The sequence below is a fragment of the Drosophila teissieri genome, chromosome 2L, assembly GCF_016746235.2.
Source record: "Drosophila teissieri strain GT53w chromosome 2L, Prin_Dtei_1.1, whole genome shotgun sequence".
NCBI classification, from domain to species: Eukaryota; Metazoa; Arthropoda; class Insecta; order Diptera; family Drosophilidae; genus Drosophila; species Drosophila teissieri.
Window position 1 is genome coordinate 27,364,549 of NC_053029.1, and position 20,015 is coordinate 27,384,563.

Here is a 20,015-nt window from a genome sequence, read left to right on the forward strand (position 1 = left end):
GGATGCAAGCAATTACAGAGGAATCTCCAAATTGTCTGCTATCCCTAAGGTTTTTGAAAACGTTATCACTCCTCATTTGCAGCACCTTTGTAGGTGAATTATTTCACCATGTCAGCATGGTTTCATGAAACGCAGATCAACAACTACTAACCTTCTGGAGCTAACCTCCTTCGTAGTACAGGGTTTCAAAATAATCTTCAAACAGATGTCATTTATACGGATTTTAGTAAAGCATTCGACTCTGTTAATCATTCACTTTTAATAAAAAAACTTGATTTATTAGGTTTCCCTGTTGATCTCCTAAATTGGATTCTAAGTTATCTGAATGGCAGGACGCAACGGGTCCTCTTTAAAAATTCTCTTTCTTGTATTCTCCGAGTCACATCCGGCGTCCCACAAGGGAGCCACCTAGGTCCGCTCCTTTTTACCTTATTTATTAACGACCTTCCCTTAATAATAAATCATTCGCGTGTACTAATGTACGCTGATGATGTAAAATTATGCTTGCAATATAAGGACATTTCTCGCAATTTGGACTTACAATCCGATCTAGATTGCTTTCAAACATGGTGCCGTGATAACGTATTAAACTTAAATGGCTCTAAGTGTAAAGTTATGACCTTTTGTCGTGCCAACTCAATGCACGCAACTTACACTTTAAGTGGGTGCTCTTTGGACAGAATAACACATGTTGATGATCTTGGTGTTCTTCTGGACCCTAAACTTAAATTTTCAGACCATATTTCGTCTATTGTCAATAAGGCCAGGGGTGTGCTTGGTTTTATAAAACGGTGGTCAAAGGAATTTGATGATCCTTACATGACCAAAACCTTATTTATTTCTCTAGTCCGTCCGATCCTCGAGTATGGATCACCTGTTTGGAGTCCACAATATGAAGTTTACTCGGACCGCATTGAATCGGTTCAAAAGAACTTCTTACTTTTTGCCTTACGGCGCCTTAATTGGGATGCAAACCGTAGATTACCTCCTTATTCGAGTAGATTAATGTTAATTAACTTACCCTCCTTAGCTAACCGTAGAACGATGCTTGGAACAGTCTTTATTTTTAACCTTATTCGTGGTGAAGTGGATAGTCCCGACTTGGTTAGTCGGCTAAACTTCACTGTTCCAAGCAGATTTACTAGAAATTACGTACCTTTAATTTTAAATCATTGTAGATCTAACTATGAGTTGCATGATCCCTACAGACTATTATGTTTTGACTATAATAGATTCTATCATATTATCTCTAATTCTGACTCTCTGCCGTTTTTAAAGCGATCAATACTAACATACTTAACGAATTCTTAGATATTACTACTAGCATACATATATTTCCTCGTCCTTTACTGTCTTCTATATCGCGTCTATCTTCCCGCGATTCGAGCCGTACGATACACGGCAGCGCCCCTCGGTCGGTTGGGCGGGAGGTGTGGCCGTGGGACTCGCGCGTAAAAAAAAAAAAAAAAAAAAAATAGGAAGATACTTAACTCTGAAGTTTTCCCAAGTATGTACACAGTATACAGGCATGATCGTCCCTCCAGGCGGGGAGGTGGAGTCCTAATTGCTGTTAGGCCTACCCTCTCGTCAGAGGTGGTACTTTTTGACGAGTTCCGTAACGCAGAATTCGTACGCGTAAAGCTGTCATTTTCTGATAGCTATGTTTATATTACGTACTCGTACATTCCGTCGTCTTCTGAATTTCCTGAATATATAAACCATTTGTTCGCTATCCAATCCGTTTCAAATAGACTGTCCGTTAGGGACCAACTAGTTGTTCTAGGTGACTTTAATATACCAGGCACTAAGTGGTCCACAGAACAGTCGAATATTCTTCTGCCTATATCACAGCATGACTTTATTGACGGCTTGCTCGACATATCGTTGTTGCAAGTTAATTATATTCGAAATTCTCTTGGTCGTTTATTGGATCTATGCTTTCTTACAAGTGCTGAAAGTGTGTTTCTGACTAGAGTAGCACCTCTTAGTCAACCAAAAGATCCATACCATCCAACTTTTGAGGTGGCCAGATAAGTCAACCAAACGAATTCATTGTATTCGTAAGGCAAACTTTCGGATGCTAAATCTTTTTATATCTGGCTTTAATTGGTCTGATCTTTATACTTAAATAAATAAATATAATAAATATTTTTTATACTGCAATTAAATCATTTTTCAACTCTTGTGTTCCGATGTACTATCCGTCTATCTCTAACAAACCTTCTTGGTTTAATAAAGAGTTGACACATCTAAGAAATGTTAAGTCCAGACTTTATATAAAAATTAAAACAAGAGAGAACGCTATAGTCGAGTTCCCCGACTATCTGATACCCGTTACTCAGATGGTGGAAGTGCAAAGGAGAAATTTTCACACTGACAGTTTTTGGCGGTTTGTGGGCGTTAGAGTGGGTGGTGCAAAAAGAATTTTGGCATATCGAGAGAAATTAACAAATAACAAATATGTGAAAAATATCAACAACATTTTCAAAAGTGTGGGCGTGGCAGCTTTGGACGGTTTGTGGGCGTTAGGGTGGGCGTGGCAAAAAGTTTTTCTGCAGATCGATAGAAATGCACAATACTAATAAGAAAATTAAAACAAGAGAGAACGCTATAGTCGAGTTCCCCGACTATCTGATACCCGTTACTCAGCTAGTGGAAGTGCGAAGGCGAGTCTTCAACACTGACAGTTTTTTTCGGTTTGTGGGCGTTAGAGTGGGCGTGGCAAAAAGTTTTTTGGCAAATCGATAGAAATTTACAAGTCAAATACAAAAATGAAAAAATATTGAAACATTTTTCAAAAGTGTGGGCGTGGCAGTTTTATGCGGTTTGTGGGCGTTAGAGTGGGCGTGGCAACATGAATCAACAAACTTGCGCTGCGTCTATGTCTCTGGAGTCCGTATGTTTAATCTCAACTTTCTAGCTTTTGTAGTTCCTGAGATCTCGACGTTCATACAGATAGACAGACGGACAGACGGACAGACGGACAGACGGACGGACAGACGGACAGACGGACAGACGGACGGACAGACGGACGGACAGACGGACGGACAGACGGACATGGCCAGATCGACTCGGCTATTGATCCTGATCAAGAATATATATACTTATATGGTCGGAAACGCTTCCTTCTGCCTGTTACATACTTTTAAACGAATCTAGTATACCCTTTTACTCTACGAGTAACGGGTATAAAAAATGAAAACATTTTACAAGTGTGGGTGGGCAGTTTTGGGCGGTTTGTGGGCGTTAGAGTGGGCGTGGCAACATGAATCGACAAACTATCTCAACATCTCTAGCTTTTATACTTTCTGAGATCTCGACGTTCATATGGACAGACGGACATGGCCAGATCGACTCGGCTATTGATCCTGATCAAGATGTATATACTTTATATGATCGGATCTGCCTGTTACATACTTTTCAACGAATTTAGTATACCCTTTTACTCTACGAGTAACGGGTATAATAAAAGCCGTCAACATAAAAGTGGAAAAAGTTAACTTTTCTTACGCTAGGGACATTTCATCTATCAAGATAACTGTCCCTAATGAGCTATTTTCGACCATATGTTCAGGTGATTTTTGGCCGGAGTTCGAAGCTAAGATTAAAACAAGAGAGAACGCTATATTCGAGTTCCCCGACTATCTGATACCCGTAACTCAGCTTGTGGAAGTGCGATGGAAAGTCTTCAACACTGACAGTTTTTGGCGGTTTTTGGGCATTAGAGTAAGCGTGGCAAAAAGTTTTTTTTTTTTCTATTCAGCTTCGCGTTCTCATCTTGCTTTTTTTGTTCTGTTCCTTTACGTTTTCATTTCCATTTCATTCGTCGGTTTCCTTTGCGTTGTCCTCTTCTTTCTCACTATCGTTTTCCTTTTCGTTGTCATTTATTTTTTCATTGTCATTTTTCCTTGCGTTTTCATCTTTCTTTTCATTGTCATTTGTCTTCACGTTTTCATCTCTCTTTTCATTGTCATTTTTCTTTACATTTTCATCTCTCTTTTCATTGTGGTTTGTCTTTACGTTTTCATTTCTCTTTTCATTGTCGTTTTTGGTCAAATCAGCATTTTTCTCAGAATTTTCCATTTCGTAGAATTCACAATTACTTTTCAACTTTAATAAGCTCTGCTCTATTCGTTGTTTTCCCACTCCTTGCAGTCTCCAGATTAGTACATTCCTGGTGCCCGACGTTTCCAAATTATTAACAGAGCACAGAAATTGTAGTTCTTTTTTAATTAGGTTCTTTATGTTTTTTGCCGGCATGTGTATGTACATATGTACATATATCCACTCCACTCTTCAAGATCTGTCTATTTGGCAATTACGGCCCGATTTATAAGGCGTGTTCAAAACCACTTCTGAATATTATAGGTCGGTACTTATATATGTTTAACTTTATTTTCGCAGTCCATTTAGGTTGGCAGATGGAAGGTGCGGCGAAATCAGCGCAAAGCTCAAAATAGCAGTGGAGTTCGGCAACAGGCGACTCAGCATGAGCCTGCTGATATTACCATGAATAGTGGATGCGTTGGTACTGGGGTGGAATTTCCTCACGGAAGTCGGGGCCGAGATCAGGTGCGCCGGTCATGAAATCGGGTTACCGGCCAGAGGCAGACACAACGGGTGGCTCGAGGAAAAGTTGTCGGTCGCAGTAGTCCACAAGGATGGCGAAGAAGATGATATGAATAAATTCCTGGAAGCAGAGCTGGCGGAGTTTCACTCCATGACCGGAACATCTAGTATAGCCGAGCACACGATAACCATGAAGGATGATAAACCAATTAAGCAGAGATACTACCCCAAAAATCCAAAGATTCAAAGGGAGATCAATGCAAAAGTGGACGAACTTCTGGAGATGGGAATGATAGAGCATTCAAGGAGTCCGTACAGCTTACCCATAGTCATGGTGAAGAAGAAAACGGAAAAATGGAGACTATGTGTGGACTTCAGGCAGATAAACGTGAAATCCATAAAGGATGCCTACCCGATGCCACGGATAAACTACATCCTCGACCAGCTAAGGGAGGCGCGCTTCATAAGCAGCCTGGACCTCAAGGATGGGTATTGGCAAATACCGTTGGAGAGTCAAGCCGCGGCTTCACGGCTTTCACGGTCCCAGGGAAAGGGCTGTTTCAATGGAGAGTGATGCCGTTTGGATTACACTCCGCGTCGGCCACATTTCAACGGACCCTGGATCAGGTGATTGGACCGGAAATGTCGCCACTTGCATTTGCGTATCAAGATGACATCATCGTGATTGGCCGCACCCTAGAAGAACACAAAAGAAACCTCAGGGAAGTGTTCCGTCGGTTGAAGAGCGTGAACCTAAGAATAAACCCGGAGAAATGCCACTTTTTCAAGCAAGAACTAAGTGGACATAGTCACAGGACCACCAGCAAGCCTTCGAGGAGGTAAAAGCTAGACTAGTTACCGACCCAGTCTTGGCGTGCCCTGATTTCGGGAAAATGTTCATCCTGCAAACGGCCGCCAGTGACTACGGGATTGGCGCGATCCTTACACAGAAGGAGGCGAAAAGGTCATTTCCTACTCCAGCCGGACCCTAAACGGAGCCGAGAAGAACTACTCAACAACAGAGAAAGAGTTCTTGGCAATTGTGTGGGCAATCCGGAAGCTGAAGCCGTACCTGGAGGGCTACCACTTTAAGGTAGTTACGGATCACATGGCACTGAAGTGGTTGAACCACATAGAAAGCCCATCGGAAAGAGTTGCCAGATGGGCGTTAGAGGTACAGCAGTATGACTTCGAGGTTGCATATAGTATAGGCCAGTTTAACGTAGTAGCAGATGCGTTTCGAGGCAGCTACTGCCAGAATCGATATCAGCAGAACCAAAGATGCTGATCACGGAAATCCGAGAGAAGATTAAAGCGCATCCTCAAAAGTTCCTAGACTAAAGGGTGGTACCGGCAGATTCCGCATAGAGCAGGGAACGAAGATGTAGTGACCTGGAAGCTATGCGTTCCGCGGCAGCTGAGGGAAACGGTCCTGCGAGATAACTACGACTCCCCAGCAGCTGGCCATGTGGGCAGTCGTAAGACGCGGCTTGCAGCCCGGTACTACAGACCTGAAATGCAGATAGACGCAAGGGCGTTCGTTCGGAAATGCGAGGACTGCGCAAAGTTCAAACCGAATCAGTGGCAGGCGGCGAGAAAGATCTTGACACAGATCCCGGAAGAGCCCTGGGCAACAATGTGTGCCGATTTCGTCGGACCATTGCCAAGGTCGAAGCATGTGAATTTCAGTGTGTCGGATTCCACAGGCTACTCACCGGCTACCGAACGCACTGTATGACAGAGAAACGGTAGGTACAGAAAGGCAACCAGAGTCGCCGGAAGGAAACGCCGAAAAAATGAAAGAGGTCTTCGACGTTGTGCGGAAAAACCTGGAGAGTGTCCAAGACCAGGCAAGGCATTACAACCTGCGAAGGAGGCAGTGGAAGCCAAGAATTGGTGAAGTGGTGTGGGCCAAGGAGCACCATTTGTCGAATGCGTCCGAGGGATTTGCGGATTAGCTCCGAGAATCGATGGGCCGTATCAGATTGTAGATTTCGTATCGCCAGTAATCTGTAAGATTCGCCACCTGAAGAACAGAAAGGAGCGCACGGTACAAATCAGCGACCTTAAGCAACAGGATCTGGATGTCGAGAACGTGGATTGTGATGCGTCGGGCGAAAACGGGTAAAGCATGCAGTAGAGCCAACTGTACCCGAGAATGGACGGGGTCAGTCATTTGTTTCAGCGTCACGCCAAAGCCGGAGTCAACGAAAACATTCCGCGAGCAAACCGGAATACTTTATTCGTCTGGCCACCGCCAGAGTTAACAGCCCCATCACCTGGGAAAGGTGAGACTATGTCGCTATGTGTCGCTATGGAGAAAAGGCAGGACCCGAGAACGGAAGCAAAACGACACCCGTTTCAGCGTCAGGCCGAGGCAAGAGTCAACGGGGACATGCAGAGAGCAAGCCGGAATACTGCTTCTTCCACGCGGACAGCAGGATTCCCCAACTAACGTCAGGCACAGGCACACTCAACGTATCCCAAATACAAGCAGCAGAGGCGACCGTTTAAGCGCCAGACCGAAGCCGGAGTCAACGGGGGCACGCCACAAGTAAGCGGGATTCGGAGGAGTGATGCACTCACCGGACCGGACCCACATACTCCCGTGGAAAGGGGTGGTACAGCAGTACCGCAAGGCACGCCAAATGACGCTGAGGGGAAAAAAAAAGTCAAGGATAAACAAGGATTAAACGTTTTCGGATATAATCCGACTTACCGGCAAAATTTTGTTTATTGTCATCAAAGCTTAGGGAAGGGGGCGCCTCGATCACAAGGCGTTCGATCGGCACTCGATAGTGTCAATCGATGGGCAGGAATATCGGAAATAGCAGCACATGACGGGTCACACTACAGAAATACATACTATGGTCATCGAGTGGCAACGCGGCACCAACGGTGCAACAATCGATCGATAGGAAGTAGTGTGACCAGATGACGAAAGGACGAGAATGCGGAATGCGGAAAGAAGAGTGAAGGACGGAAACAAGAGTCGATTCACTATTTAATAGTCTTAAGCTATTAGAAGAATCTCCAAAGCGCAAGAAAGCCGCTGGTGGTAGGCTGCCTAAGGGGAATGCCCCGCAACCTCAGGCAAGTGATCAATCCACAACTGATCAGTTGACGATCGCAGCAAACCCTTAAATGTTGCTTAGATCGGCAGCTAAAAAAAACTCGGAGCAATCCGAGATTCCGTTTTCTCAACCGGTGATTCCACCCGTCCCGAATAGTTTACCACCACAAAGGAATATTGAGTCCGGACTACCGGCACAAGTTGGCACTTCAGAAATACAACCTGCAGTGCCAAAACCCCACTCGATGGTTCTACTAAAGAAACAAATTTTTTGATCTCGGCTTTCCCCTGATCAAACATCATCTGATGTATTGGATTATATACAAGACAAAGCAAAGGCAAACAACATAAAAGTGGAAAAATTTAACTTTTCTTACGCTAGGGACATCTCATCTTTCAAGTTAACGGTCCGTAAAGAGCTATTCTCGACCATATGTTCTGGTGATTTTTGGCCGGATAGTATGGTTGTGAAGTTCGAAGCTAAGATTAAAAACAGAAAAAAAGGTCCGTGGGAATTAAACTTCCCACACGTGGCCAGATCACTGACCCATCCTCCTCTACTACTTCTACTTCTTTATCTTCAAAAAACTAAAATCTAGGCTCACTATCTGTTATCAAAATGTAAGAAGCTTATGTAGTGAGCTAACTAATTTGTATTCAGATAGCCTTTTCTTTGCATCCCATATTATTGTGTTTACAGAGACTTGGTTAAAAGGAAGCTATCTTCCAAGCTTCAAAGCGAACGGTCGTGTTTTTTTTCTGCGCTCCGAATTTATTTTTGTTTTGCTAAATCCAGCGGTGGAATTTAACAAATTATTTAATAATTCAATTTCATAATCTGTACTAGTTAAAGTGCCGTTCGTTTCGCGAGTGAATCTTTTGTGATATGTGCATTATTTTAATAAATTAATTCAATCTGTTCTCTTTCTGTCTTTGCGTTTTGTTTACTCTCTTTTTCGTGCGTTGTCCGTAGTGCTGTTTGGTGTTGTTTTTGTACTTAACTGCACGGTGCACCCGCTCTCTCGCTCTCCCACACAAAATCTTAAAGTGCACACTGCGCTCTTGCGGTACATTTTCTGATTTTGTCTTTTGGTACAGTGGTCAAAACCAAATTAATCATGGAATCCAATGTTGTCTGCTTCCATAACAAATGCCGTCAGGTAATAAAGCCTGATCAGTCAAAAATGACCTGTTGGCTATGTGATAGAATGGTGCACACTAAGTGCGCTGGTTTTAACGGCCGAACAAGTGATGACCTAGCTAAAGGCCCTAATCTAAAATACTGTTGTGATACTTGCCTAGGAGTTGCGAATGAAATGCAACTCTTTATGCGCCAAACTAAAGGTGGCTTGAAAGGACTGATCAGCAGTTTTGGCGTGGCTAGAGATAGTTTTCGTCGAGCTGATGATCTTCTTTCTGCGCTTGATTCACAATTTAATAGCCTCAAACTATTAGAAGAATCTCCAAAGCGCAAGAAAGCCGCTGGTGGTAGGCTGCCTAAGGGGAATGCCCCGCAACCTTCGGCGAGTGATCAACAAGACTCCACAGCTGATCAGTTGTCGATCGCAGCAAACCCTCAAATGTTGCTTAGGTCGGCAGCTAAAAAAGATTCGGTGCAATCCGATCAATCGGTTGTGGAGGGAGTCCAGCCTGAGATTGCTACAGATTCCGCTATGTCCGCACTGGTTTCTCAACCGGTGATTCCACCCGTCCCGAATTGTTTACCACCACAAAGGAATATTGAGTCCGGACTACCGGCACAAGTTGGCACTTCAGAAATACAACCTGCAGTGCCAAAACCCCTCTCGGTGGTTCCACTAAAGAAACAAATTTTTGTTTCTCGGCTTTCCCCTGATCAAACATCATCTGATGTACTGTCTTATATACAAGACAAAACAAAAGCCGACAACATAAAAGTGGAAAAATTTAACTTTTCTTATGCTAGGGACATCTCATCTTTCAAGATAACTGTCCCAAATGAGCTATTCTCAACCATATGTTCTGGTGATTTTTGGCCGGAAAGTATGATTGTGAAAGAGTTTGAAGCTAAGATTAAAAATAGGATAAAAAGGCCCGTGGGAATTAAACTTCCCACAAGTGGCCAGATCACTGACCCATCCTCCTCTACTACTTCTACTTCTTTATCTTCAAAAAACTAAAATCTAGTCTCACTATCTGTTATCAAAATTTAAGAGGCTTGTGTAGTAAGCTAACTAATTTGTATTCTAATAGTCTTTCCTTTGCATCCCAAATTATTGTGTTTACAGAGACTTGGTTAAAACCGGAGATACTTAACTCTGAAGTTTTCCCAAGTATGTACACAGTATACAGGCATGATCGTCCCTCCAGGCGGGGAGGTGGAGTCCTAATTGCTGTTAGGTCTACCCTCACGTCAGAGGAGGTACTTTTTGACGAGTTCCGTAACATAGAATTCTTATGCGTAAAGCTGTCATTTTCTGATAGCTATGTTTATATTACGTGCTCGTACATTCCGTCGTCTTCTGAATTTCCTGAATATATAAACCATTTGTTCGCTATCCAATCCGTTTCAAATAGACTGTCCGTTAGGGACCAACTAGTTGTTCTAGGTGACTTTAATATACCAGGCTCTAAGTGGTCCACAGAACAGTCGAATATTCTTCTGCCTATATCACAGCATGACTTTATTGACGGCTTGCTCGACATATCGTTGTTGCAAGTTAATTATATTCGAAATTCTCTTGGTCGTTTATTGGATCTATGCTTTCTTACAAGTGCTGAAAGTGTGTTTCTGACTAGAGTAGCACCTCTTAGTCAACCAAAAGATCCATACCATCCAACTTTTGAGGTGGCCAGATAAGTCAACCAAACGAATTCATTGTATTCGTAAGGCAAACTTTCGGATGCTAAATCTTTTTATATCTGGCTTTAATTGGTCTGATCTTTATACTTAAATAAATAAATATAATAAATATTTTTTATACTGCAATTAAATCATTTTTCAACTCTTGTGTTCCGATGTACTATCCGTCTATCTCAAACAAACCTTCTTGGTTTAATAAAGAGTTGACACATCTAAGAAATGTTAAGTCCAGACTTTATATAAAAACAAGAGAAAACGCTATAGTCGAGTTCCCCGACTATCTGATACCCGTTACTCAGATGGTGGAAGTGCAAAGGAGAAATTTTCACACTGACAGTTTTTGGCGAAGTGCGAAGGAGAGTCTTCAGCACATACAGTTTTTGGCGGTTTTGTGGGCGTTAGAGTGGGCGTGTCAAAAAGTTTTATTGGCAAATCGATAGAAATTTACAAGACTAATACAAAAGTGAAAAATAATTTAAACATTTTTCAAAAGTGTGGGTGGGGCAGCTTTGGGCGGTTTGTGGGCGTTAGAGTGGGCGTGGCACAAAGTTTTTTGCAAATCGATAGAAATTTACAAGTCTAATACAAAAATAAAAAAATATCAAAACATTTTTCAAAAGTGTGGGCGTGGCAGTTTTGTGCGGTTTGCGGGCGTTAGAGTGGGCGTGGCAACATAAATCGGCAAACTTGCGCTGCGTCTATATCTCTGGAGTCTGTATGTTCAATCTTAACTTTCTGGCTTTTGTAGTTCCTCAAATCTCGACGTTCATACGGAGAGACGAAAATGCCAGATCGACTCAGCTACTGATCCTGATCAAGAATATCCTTCTGTCTGTTACATGCTTTTCAACGAATATAGTATACTATATACAGGCATGATCGTCCATCCAGGCGGGGAGGTAGAGTCCCAATTGCTGTTAGGTCTTCCCTTACGTCAGAGGAGGTACTTTTTGACGAGTTCCGTAACGTAGAAATCGTACGCGTTAAGCTGTTACTCATAGAGTAAAAGGGTATACTAGATTCGTTGGAAAGTATGTAACATGCAGAAGGAAGCGTTTCCGACCATATAAAGTATATACATCTTGATCAGGATCAATAGCAATAATCCGTCTGTCCGTCCGTATGAACGTCGAGATCTCAGGAACTATAAAAGCTAGAAAGTTGAGATTCAGCATGCAGACTCCAGAGACATAGAAGAGCACAAGTTTGTCGATTCATGTTGCCACGCCCACTCTAACGCCCACAAGCCGTCAAAACCTTAAATGTTTTCATATTTTTATGTTTATATTACATGCTCCTTTATTCCGGCGTCTTCTGAATTTCCTCCTATATATAACAATTTTAGTGTGCGCTCTGTGACAGTTCAGCGACGACTGACTCTTCATTTATTCAGCAAGTGTGTGTGTACTGTTTACATTCGCGACTCTTATAATTAGGTTCTTACATTCCAATATTGCAATGGGACTTATACTACTATGCTTATATACAATTACTACTACTACTAGTTCAGCTCGGCCATCCTGATATTTAGGATCTTCTGATCCTCGCCGCTCTACTTCTTGTAATTATTACATTTTCGTTACTTATTTCAGTGCTTGTTACATTTGGTTTGGTTTTCTTTTTTACATTTACTTTAGACTTTTGTTTTTCTTTATCATTTTTCTTATCTATATTTTTATTATTTGATACCGAATTCTTTTCTCGAAGCCATGGTTTAATATTATGAGCCGCCCATATTCCATCGTATGGTTGTTGTGTCAACTGTAAACCTTCCACATCTTTGATACAATACCTATCATTGTCTAGTACTTTGGCGATTTCATAGGGGTCTTTATATTTGGTTATTAATTTCCTAGGCGCACCAACTGTTGAATCAAAATTCTTGACCACAACGTAGTCTCCTAATTTGTATTTATTTGCTTCTAGTCGTTTAGCGTGAACATATTTCTTGTTATAGTTCTGTACTTTTTCTTGCGAAACTTCTCTATTTTTCCTAATTTTCTCTAAATTAATTTCTTTTCTTTTTAGCATTGACTCCAATACATTTTCTTTTACACAATCTAGCATTTTTCCTTTTTGATTCACTCCAAACAGCATTATACTTTGGTGCTCATTTATGCTTCTGTGCTTTGTATTATTCATTGCATACTCTACTTCTTCCAAAACTTTGTGCAACTGTGCGTTTATTTCTACATCTACGAGCTTACTAATCATGGGTCCTAGGTCTCTATTTATTCGCTCAACTTGTCCATTTGCTTGTGGTGAGCCTGTTGCAATTTTGACGTGCTTAATGTTTCTTGATTCCAAAAATTCTTTGAACATATCTGATGTAAAACATGTCCCTCTGTCCGAAACAATGGTCGTTGGTCTGCTATACGTTTTAAAATAATCACTTAAAGCTTCCATTGCTTCCTTTGATTTTGTTGATTTCGCTGGATACAATCTCACAAACTTTGTGCATCCATCAACAATTACTAATACATGTTCTTTTGTAGAATTCTTTTGATTTACCGGAACATAGTGATCTATATGTATGACTTCGAATGGTGTATTTCCCTTAACAGTTCCTTCTTGCTTACCATTTCTTCCTTGAAAAGCTATACATTTTAGACAGTTCTTAACATGTTCATCTGCTTTACTTCTAACATTTGAAAACCAATAACTTTTACCGACCATTTCCGTAACTTTGTCTTTCCCTACATGGCCTAACTCATTGTGGTATTTATAAAATACGTGTAACAATAACTTATCATTTACTTTTTTGTAAATCACACCATTTCGCATTTCATATAATTCGCTTTCTTCTTTACTTAGCATTTCTTTAATCTTTCTCAACTTCTCGTCTCTGTTTAGGCATATAACTAAATTGTCCTCGAACGTATTTTCCTCTATTACCAAAATCGTATTACATCTACTAAGAGCATCAACGTGTTTCATTCTAGTTCCTGATCTATGCTCTAGTTTATACAAATAATTCTGTAATTCCGAGGCCCATCTTGCTATTCTTGGGTTCAAGTTCTTTTTATTCAACGTCATTGTGTGGGAATTACAGTCTGTTACTATTTTGAATTCAATTCCTTGTAGGTACACTCTAAACCTTTTTAATGTATATATTACTGCCAGTGTTTCCAGTTCAAAATAAAAACAAGAGAGAACGCTATAGTCGAGTTCCCCGACTATCTGATACCCGTTACTCAGCTATTCGAAGTGCGAAGGAGTCTTCAGCACATACAGTTTTTGGCGGTTTTGTGGGCGTTAGAGTGGGCGTTTTTTGGCAAATCGATAGAAATTTACAAGACTAATACAAAAATGAAAAAATATCAAAACATTTTTCAATAGTGTGGGCGTGGCAGCTTTGGGCGGTTTGTGGGCGTTAGAGAGAGCGTGGCAAAAAGTTTTTTGGCAAATCGTTAGAAATTTACAAGACTAATACAAAAATGAAAAAATATCAAAACATTTTTCAAAAGTGTGGACGTGGCATTTTTATGCGGTTTGTGGGCGTTAGAGTGGGCGTGGCAACATGAATCGACAAACTTGCGCTGCGTCTATGTCCCTGGAGTCTGTATGCCTAATCTCTCTTTCTAGCTTTTGTAGTTCCTGAGATATCGACGTTCATACGGACAGACGGACAGACGGCCAGACGGACAGACGGACATGGCCAGATCGACTCGTCTACTGATCCTGATCAAGAATATATATTCTTTATATGGTCGGAAACACTTCCTTCTGCCTGTTACATACTTTTCAACGAATCTAGTATACCCTTTTACTCTACGAGTAACGGGTATAATAAAGAATTTAAAAGTTATGATGAGACAAACGCAGACGAACAAAATAATTTTGAAAAGCAACTATTATTAATTGATTACAATGATAATAAAAAGGTTTATGAGATAGGTTCACAATCAAATTTTAAACAAAGATGCGAATTTATAAATGTTATTGAAAAAAAAGTTGGAAGAGTCAAGCCGGGGATTCACGACTTTCACGGTCCCAGGGAAAGGGCTGTGCCAATGGAGAGTGATGCCGTTTGGATTGCACTCCGCGTCGGCCACATTTCAACGGGCCCTGGATCTGGTGATTGGACCGGAAATGTCGCCACATGCATTTGCGTATCAAGATGTCATCATAGCCCAGCTAGAACCACCGACATCGGTCCGCGAGCTGAGGCAATACCTTGAAGTCGCATCTTGGTACCGACGTTTCGTGAGGCTACTCAACCACCTCCTCCGCAAGTGGACATAGTCACAGGACCACCAGCAAGCCTTCGAAGAGGTAAAAGCCAGACTAGTTACGGACCCAGTCTTGGCGTGCCCTGATTTCGGAAAAATGTTCATCCTGCAAACGGACGCCAGAGACTACGGAATTGGCGCGATCCTCACACAGGACACAGAAGAATGCGAAACGGTCATTTCATACTCCAGTCGGACCCTAAACGGAGCCGAGAAGAACTACTCAACAACAGAGAAAGAGTGCTTGGCAATTGTGTGGGCTATCTGGAAGCTGAAGCCGTACCTGGAGGGCTACCACTTTAAGGTAGTGACGGATCACATGGCAATGAAGTGGTTGAACCACATAGAAAGCCCTTCGGGAAGAATTGCCAGATGGGCATTGGAGCTTCGGCAGTATGACTTCGAGGTCGCATATAGGAAAGGCCAGCTGAACGTGGTAGCAGATGCGTTGTCTAGGCAGCCACTGTCAGAATCGGTATCAGTAGAAACCGAAATGCTGAGGAAAACGCAGGACACAGAGGCCAAAGCAGAATGCAGCTGGAACACGGAAATGCGAGAAAAGATAAAGACTACGTATGGGAGGGCAGCACCCTTTACAGGCAAATTCCGCATAGAGCAGGGAACGAAGATGGAGTGACCTGGAAGCTATGTGTGCCGCGGCAGCTGAGGGAAACTGTCCTTCGCGAAAACTACGACTCCCCGGCAGCCGGCCATGTAGGCAGTCGTAAGACGATGGCGCGGCTTGCAGCCCGGTACTACTGGCCAGGAATGCAGAGAGACGGAAGGGCCTACGTTCGGAAATGCGAGGACCGCGCCGGTGTTTTAAGAGGCGAGGCGGAACCCTAGAGGGAGCGGGGAAACGTCGGCGGCCATGGCGAACGCCATCGTCAAGATGCGGAAACTGGAGGCCGAACGAGTGGTGGCAATAGGAGCACCGCGACCTGAACGGATGGCAGCCCTGGAGGAGTACAAGGCCGCCAAGGCAACGCGCGTCCGCATGCAGCAGCGGGCAGCCATGGCGGCCATGTACGAAGTACTGCAGAGGTCAAGGTCCAAGGAGGAGGAGGAGAGAAAGTGGCTCCAGCAGCTCAAGAAGGCGGAGGAGGAGGAGAGCGCAGCATGGGAGTTGGTCGCCTGGCACGAGGAGGGAGCAGCCGATGGCGAAGAAAGGGAGGTACCCGCCACCCCGCGGTACATCCACTCGGAGGAGGTGGTGAAGGAAGGGACCCCGGAGCCGTCCCCACCCCCGTCACCCATTGCGACGGCGGGGATCCCGCCCACACCCCGGCCACGGCACTGGCCACCCAGCCCCCACCCAACCCGATGCCGACCGCCAGTCGGGTTTGGGTTGGTGAGCGATGATCGGGTAGCTAATCCCGCCCGAAATTAAAAATAATAATAAAAAAAAGGAGAAAAACGCAAACACAAAACACGTAGCACATTCTATAAAGAGACGGGTCACAGGAACGCGCACAAAATATGGGATATATTCGAATATATATTCTCAGATTCACAGCATATCAAAGAAATTTTATGTGGGTAACATCTGGAAAAGAAGAGGAGTAAATGATAGTGTGCACGAAGGAGAAGAATAATAGGCAGGCACTCACGTATGGGTCGAAGAGCAGATGGAAAGAGGTCCATGTTGATACCAGCTTAAGCAAAAAAGAGCAAAAGGTCAGCACGCGCAAACAAAAAAAAAAACCCAAAGATGGCACTCACGTGTGTGTCGAAAAGGAAAACCCGAAGAGAAAGCATCCATCCTCAACATTAGGTCCATCAAGGGGGGAGGTGGTCCGAAGAGAGTCCTAAGCTGCCAAGAGAAAGTAAAATGAAGGAAGGGAAAAGGGAAATTTCAAAGAGAAAAACTTACCTAAAATACCTTCTGTTGTCAGCATTTGCGTTGTCACCATGTGCTTAGGGAAGGGGGAGCCTCGATCACAAGGCGGTCGATCGACACTCGATAGTGTCAATCGATGGGCAAAATATCGGAATTAGCAACACATGACGGGTCACACTACAGAAATACCATGGTCATCAAGTGGCAACGCCGCCCCAACGGGAGTTATCGGGATCTATCGGCAACAATCGATCAACGGGGAATGGTGTGGCCAGATGACGAGAAGACAAAAAAGCGGAATACGGGAAGAAGAGCGAAGAACAAAGAAGCGTCACAGAAATACGAATGGGCGGCAAAATTTGAAAAGGAGGAACGAGGAATATACTGATAGGAAATCGGCGCTGTGGAACTCGAGACGGAGCTGTGAGCGTCGACGGGATATCAGGAATGTTCCGCGGTAACCGCAAGGCCGGATTTTAATTTTTCCCGATGATAGGGGGAGATGTGAGGAGTTAGAACTCCGCACAAATGCGAATAGTGCTCGCATGAGAAGGGCCTGCCGTTGCCAGTTACGCAACAAGTCAACGCGTAGTATCGGCAGTGCAGAACTGGAGAAAGAGAGTTTGGAGACTCTGAACTGGAGAAAGAGAGTTTGGAGACTCTGAACTGGAGAAAGAGAATTCGGAGACTCTGAGAGAAGAGAGTTTGGAGACTCTGAAACTGGAGAAAGAGAGTTTGGAGACTCAGAGCCTGGAGAAAGAGAGATTGGAGACTCTGAGCCTGAAGTCAGAAGGTTTGATGAAGAGTAACGGTACAAGCTGGACTTTGGACCGGGCAGAGACGTCTGGACAATCGAATTACGTTGTAAACTAAGTACAAATATAGACCCAAGAGACAAATCTGCAAGTGTTATTACTGGTAACCGGGTGATCACGTTATATTATAAATTTGGTGGGACGAACGCACAAAATCTACTGAGCTAGCCGCACGTATTCCGTAGCGAACAGACCAAACAAATCAGTTCGTTACAGTATTTACCCCCTATTGAAATTAAGTTTAATCGAAATCTGATTAATACATTTCATGCCTCTGACCAGTTCTTAGTTTCTAAAAATATGGTACGGATTTCTTTCCATTCCATAATATTAGTGTTGGGCAGCTATACGTAGCTTGTTCAAGAGTTGGCATTCCAAAGCCTTTGTTTGTATTCGCTCCCAATGGACAAACGAAAAATATAGTTTATCCAAATGTTTTAGATTGAAAATAACAATTTTCAAATAAAATAAATAACTTTCATATAACAAATTCTAGGAATTTTTCATTGAATTTTAAGACTGCATGCGGCGAAGCGCATAGGGCCCACTAGTTATATATATTTTTCAAGTACATTTTATTTTATTATCTTTATTATTGAGAAATATAGACTATTATATGATATAGACTACCGGTGTAGGCGGACCATATATATATTTGTCTCTCTCTCATTGATTTCCTTAATAATCACGTAAGGTAATATGGTTAAGACTATAGCTTTTTCCTCTTTTGTACAATAGTACAAAGGGCTTGTCGATATTTTTTCATTTTTATACCCGTTACTCGTAGAAAAAATGATATTTGAAAAATGTTTTGATATTTTTTCATTTTTGTATTAGTCTTGTAAATTTCTATCGATTTGCCAAAAAACTTTTTGCCACGCCCACTTTAACGCCCACAAACCGCACAAAGCTGCCACTCCCACATTTTTAAAAAATGTTTTGATATTTTTTCATTTCTGTATTAGTCTTGTAAATTTCTATCGATTTGCAAAAAACTTTTTGACACGCCCACTTTAACGCCCACATACCGCCCCAAGCTGCCACCCCCACACTTTTGAAAAATGTTTTGATATTTTTTCATTTTTGAATTAGTCTTGAAAATTTCTATTGATTTGCCAAAAAAATTTTTGCCACGCCCACTCTAACGCCCACAAACCGCCAACAACTGTCAGTGTTGACAGCTGAGTAACGGGTATCAGATAGTCGGGGAACTCGACTATAGCGTTCTCTCTTGTTTATGATTATTATTTTCTTGCAGGAGCAATTGTCACGGTCGCCATGTATTATGCGAGAAGAAAGGCCTAATTTAGTTTGTCGTTTTGTTTGGTTATTTATTTCTGGAGCAGGGAAGGTCACGCTCCGAGTAAATTTCTCAATATCTTGGAGTTCTCCATACAAAGGTTTCTTAGCCTAATTCGAGGAGCAGCACTGCCGGCGTAGCCCTGCAGCGCCGCGACGCTTATATGCATATCTTATGTATATATATGAATTGTCGCCGAGCGACGGCGCTGGAGGAGGGGGAGTGCTGTAGGCACACATGTGCGGCGATCGGCGTTTGGCCAGCGTGAGAATGCTGACTATGCAATTATGCATGTTGGCCTTCAAGTGGACGCTCGTGTTACGCGTGCACTTGGGCTGGACTGTTTATGTGCACTTTGCAACAGGAAGCTACAATGTGTTCGTTTGTTATTACAGTGGTACATCGCTATATGTGCATTCTTCAATAGCGGTATTGTCAGCAAACGTAGAGGTGGTGAGTTTATGCTTTGTAGGCATGTCTGCTGTGTATAGGGTGTAACAAACGGGGCCCAACCGTACCTTGGGGGACTCCAGCATTGATACCACGTTCGTGTGAAATCGAACTGTTAAGAACACTGGAATACCTTGTGTGTGTTCTGGGGAAGCTATTTTGTTATCTTGTACATTAGTCCTTCCAGCCAGACTCGGTCAAATGGTTGTGAAATATCTAAAAATATAGCTAAGCAGTATTCCCGAGTATTTCGTTTGTGATACGATTGACATGTTCAATCGTTTTACGATTTTTGCGAAATCCAAATTGATGCGATGGAATTGTATTTCGAGTAAGGAGTTAGTTGTTTTAAAACTGCCTTATTGAACAGTTTCTGGAGACATGTTAGGAAACTACATGATGTGGCGTTACGTTTTGTCTATTCCTGGCTCGAGAATCATCACCTGGGGATAGTATCCAAGTCTCGAAATAGCGTTGAAGAGATGGCATAAGGTCAGAATCGCAAGTTCCGCAAAATGGAAGTTCTTTGATCATTTTTGGTGTCACCAAGTCATGTCCAAGGGTTATTTGAGGTTTAGAATCTTTTATGATAGTTGCTACTTTACTTTAAGTTATGCAAACGCAGTAGCTCTGTTGCTGCTTATTCAGCTTCTAGAGACCGTTTTAGCCTGTAGACAAATCGGAATCTGTAGCAATCCTGTTGTTCACTTGCGGAAGGCTGATGGGCATTCTCTTAGGCAGCTCACTACCAGCGGCTTTTGCTTTTCACTTTGGAGATTCCTATAACAGCTTAAGGCTATTAAACTACGAGTCTAGTGCAGAAATGAAATCATCAGATCGGCGAAAACTATATCTAGCCACGCTCATTTAATCTCGTTCGCAGCCCCAAGGCAA

The 20,015-nt window shown here is 42.7% G+C and overlaps 1 protein-coding gene and 1 long non-coding RNA gene across 2 annotated transcripts in view; one reads left to right on the forward strand and one right to left on the reverse strand.

Annotated features, from left to right (window-relative positions):
* LOC122624512 overlaps window positions 1-20,015 on the forward strand; it is a 183,622-nt gene that overhangs the window by 147,887 nt on the left and 15,720 nt on the right. The window lies entirely within an intron of this gene.
* Window positions 16,227-16,656, reverse strand: LOC122619621. Its single transcript, XR_006326088.1, has 4 exons — window positions 16,590-16,656; window positions 16,439-16,529; window positions 16,327-16,371; window positions 16,227-16,262 (listed from the first exon to the last, which is right to left on the reverse strand). It is a non-coding gene; the product is annotated as an uncharacterized LOC122619621 (long non-coding RNA).